The following is a 4,581-nucleotide window of genomic DNA, read 5'->3' as shown; positions in this document are numbered from 1 at the left end:
TCATCGATTCCTCCTAATCCTAGAATCTAGAGAACTACTCTATAACGGAGAGATTACAACTCGAAGAAGATGTCAAATAATACATTCTAAATCCCAGAAAGGAAATAAAACTTATCGATGAAGGTCTTCTTCTCCGCGTTGCTTTCTCCTCGTTGACGGTGGACGGAGGCGATGGAGTAATCCCGGTCGGATGGATGGATCGTTGATTCCTGCTCCGGAATGTGGCTTCGATGGCTCAAAATACTCCAAGGGTCTCTCCCAAGGTCTCCCCCTTTCTTAGGGGTCTTAAGGAGGCTATTTATATGACCTCTTCTAAGTGCCCTATCGGCAGACACGCCCCCGTCACACGATCGTGTCTGGGAGGCACGGTCGTGTGCTGCCGCTCCTCTGGAAGATAGGCACGGTCGTGCCTAGGGGGCACGACCATGGGACGTCGATGCACTGAAAATGTGACACGACCGTGCCTGGTGGGCACGGCCAGGGGCAGACGAGGCTCTGGAAACATGGCACGGTCGTGCCTGTGGGGCACGGCCATAGGCAGTCGTTGCTCTAGAAATGTGGCATGGCCGTGCTAGTGAGGCACGACCATGCGCTGGCTGGGTGCTGAAGCGAAGGCACGGTCGTGCCTGGTTGGCAATTCCCCTGGCAGCTGTTCCTTTGTTGTGAAGACACGGTCGTGCCTGGTGGGCACGGCCAGGGGCTAGTTCTGCCTATGAAGAAGCACGGTCGTGCCCTGTGGGGCACGGTCCCTGGAGGAATGAGACACGGCCGTGCCTGGGAGGCACATCCCTGTCTAGCCTTGTCTTCAATTACTTCTCCGTTTAGCCTTTTTCGCTCCATTTCCGCCCTGCAAATACATAAACACACGAGCAAACCTCCGAACTAGAAAAAAGAGAAAATCATGCCTAATGCACAGATAAAGGATGCAATGAACGTAGGAAATGGCGTGAAATATAGAAAGATGTACGATTAAAACATAAGAAATATATATATATACCCTACGCACATCATTGCCAATGAGTAAAATGTCATCTACGTATAGTACAAGAAATACCATCACATTTTTGTCACTTTTTTGTATACACAAGACTCATCCGGACATTGAATAAATCCATAAGACTGGATTACTTCATCAAACCAGATGTTCCAAGATCTTGAAACTTACTTCAGTCCATAAATGGACCGATTAAGCTTACATACAAGATGCTCTTTGCCCTTTGCAATGAATCCCTCTGGTTGCTTCATATAGATATTTTCTTCAAGACTTCCATTAAAGAAAGCTGTCTTGACATCCATTTGTCAAATCTCATAATCCATATGAGCAGTAATAGATAAAAGAATCCGATAGACTTAAGCATGGCTACCGGCGAAAAAGTTTCCTCATAATCGATTCCCTCTTTCTGAGTATACCCCTTCGCAACAAGCCTTGCTTTAAAGGTTTCCACCTTCCCGTCTATTCCTCTTTTCCTTTTGTAGACTCATTTACATCCAATGGCTTTTACACCATTTGGTGGTTCTACAAGCTCCCAGACTTGATTAGAATCCATAGATTCTATTTCAGAGTTCATTGCACTTTGCCAAGATGCTGCATCTTTATCTTGGAGTGCTTCATCATATGTCCAGGGATCAGCTTCATGTTCACTAGGGATCAAGTCCGAAGACTCTCCCAAAAATATGAATCTATCAGGTTGTCTAACAACCCTCCCACTACGATGATGAGTTAGGATTTTATTGCATTTTTAATCGATTTATTTTTGGGCTTTTACATGAAAATAAATTATAAAATGAATCGATTTGATTGTATTTGTCCTATATTGCATAATTTGAGGCTTGATATAATTTTTATGATTTAATGGTGAATTTTTGGCATTAATTGGATTTTAATTGATTTTAGGGCTAAATCGGACCCAACTCGAGCTCAACCGCGGTCAAATCGAGTCAAATTTGCCAAATTGATCAAGCCAACATGGAGGACATGACCTAGATCGAGCCCGATCAAAATCCCTGAATTTTTTGGAAACCCTAAGCTGCCCTAAAGCCTAGATCAAGTTTGACCGTTGGATCAAGATCAACGGCTCCAGATTCATTGATTAATCAGGGTATATAAAGCAAACCTTAATCGATGAACAGTGGCTGCCGCACTGTTCATCGTCCCCGCGAGAAGCCACCCCTGCTCGGCGACGTACTCAACGGGCCAGCCCCATTCCACCCAAACCTTTTCCATTGCAATCCTTGATCCACGAGGAGTCTGAAGCCGGTCGATTGGGTATATCCCAGGCAGCTGGAGGAGGCGCGACGGCGGGGGTTTCACCGGCGGCTTTCAACCCCTGTTTCGGCGTGTTCCGGCCATCCACAGCAAATCCGGCGCCGCGATCCTTTGAGGGGTTCTCCTAGGAGCGCCAGCATCCGGGAATCATCAGAAAGTCAATCGGAGCAAGGAAGAAGCACGGAAATCCAGTTTTGCCAACTCAATCCCGCTGTGCAGCAGCTCTGTTCTTGGCCGGAGAGGGTTTCTTCGGGCCAAATTCGGGTGCTGGCAAACCACACCACGACCAAACCACCCCAAGACCATTGAAGCTTCCAAATGGATTCAACAGCTTGATTGACAACCAAGCTGAGGAGAAACAATCGGAAGAAGGGAGGGTTGGATGAGTTTACCTGTTTCTGATTTTCTGTATTCGTTTCTGAATTTCTTGATTTTCCATTTCTGAATGTTTCTTAGTTGAATTCGTTTGTTTAGAACTCTTGTGAATTTGTTGTTGGCATGTGGTTCATTGTTTAGTTGTTGTTTGGATTTAGATTAACTTTAGATTTTGCTTAGCTTCCTGCTTCTTGCTTTCTTTTCACAGCTTCTGAAACTGTCACTGTGTCGTGCCTAATTGGCACTGTTCCGTGCCAAACCAATTCTGATTTCAGGGAGGGTTATGTTACTGTTAGTGTGTGTTTTGCTGTTAGTTAAATGTGCTTTTGCTAGATAGAATGCATGGTTATTTTGCTAATAATGATGTGTCTTGCAAGAGGAATTAAGTCTTTAGGAATTCAAGTTTTGTTGTTTATCTGATTTTTGAGTTGTTTTAATTTGAGCCTTGCATTAGGTCTCATAGTTCTTGCATTAATCTTACAACCTGAAGGTTTTAACTCTTGCATTTCGTAATTAGAGTAGATAGATTTCAATGTTAGCCATTTTAGTTTTATTGCTTGATTTCAAATTGATTTGCATGATTAGGTTAGATTGATAATTAGTTTTTTTGCATTTTCATTTATTTTTCATTTTACTTTGGATTTCATTTCCAAAAACACCAAAACCCCCATTTTCATTGAAAACCCCAAAAAGAACGACACGAAAGCTCGAATTAAACAATTTTCTACTAGTCCTTGGAAAAACACGACTCGAGGCCCCTATACTTGCATTTGTTTGTATTTATCGTGGGTTTTCGATAAATTTATAAATTCTAATTTGCAACCCTACTCGTGACACATAGCAAATCTAGGGTTGTCAAATTTTGGCGCCGTTGCCGGGGAATAACTAGTAGGAATTGTTTGATTTGAGCTTATGAATAATTTCTTTTATTGTTACTTGGATCATTGTTGGTTTCTAAAATGTATGGAAATTCTTTTTATCAACAACCATCTTATCAACAATCTGAACAGCAAAATTTTTATTTGCAGGAGCCATATCAAGGTTTTCAACATGTGGATCATCAATTTCAACCTCAAAATCAGAATTTTCAGAGTGGGCAGTTTCAACAAGGTTTCCAACAGCAATCAAATCAATTTCAGCAACCGTATCAACAACAACAAGGATTTCAACAACCCCACAATAATTTTCAGCCCCAATTTCATCATTTCACAACCTCAATTCAATGAATTTTCAGCAGCACAATTCCAGCCTTCAAACCAGAATTTTTCACAGCCTTATGGTGGCTTCCAACAGCCCCTAAATCAAGGTTTTCAAGGCACAAATTTTCAGCAACATTCATGGAATTTTCAAGGGAATTTTCAGCATCAAAATGCATCATTTCAAGACCAAAATCAATGCCAAACATCATTTTCTCAAAGTGGACAGATTTTAGAGAATTTTCAGCAGCCCACCTATTTTCAAGATTCAAATTCAAACCAAGAAGATTATGGGAGTTCTAGTGGAATCTTTCAAGAACAACTAATCTTGCTACAACAACAAAGTCAAAAAAATGTATCTGCTTTTCAAAATCTTGAAAGACAAGTTGAACAACTTTTAAATAGCATGAACCAAATACAAGCTCAAAGATCAAGCACTCAAGAATCAGAATTTCATGAAGAAATTTCAGCAACTCCTTCTCCCACACAAATCAGCCCCGAAATGGATTTTACAGTGTCACGGGTTGAGTTTAGTTGATGGAGGATGCATTGGTTACTGAGGAAGATGATATAGAGCCTATTTCTGATGCAATAGCAGTTGAAGATGTTCAAATGGGTGTAGGGGATTGCACTGAGCCCCAGGGACCACCATTAGTGATTGAGGTATCAGAGGATTTTGAGGATACATGTATAAGTGTAGGGGATTGCATGGAGGCAATACCCCAAGAATCACTTCCAGTTAGT

This window comes from Curcuma longa, chromosome 21, assembly GCF_044706935.1.
Source record: "Curcuma longa cultivar G26 ecotype Majalengka, Jawa Barat chromosome 21, ITB_CL_G26_1.1, whole genome shotgun sequence".
Classification (NCBI taxonomy): domain Eukaryota; kingdom Viridiplantae; phylum Streptophyta; class Magnoliopsida; order Zingiberales; family Zingiberaceae; genus Curcuma; species Curcuma longa.
The sequence above is the reverse complement of the archived record's forward strand: the minus strand, read 5'-3'. Positions refer to the sequence as shown.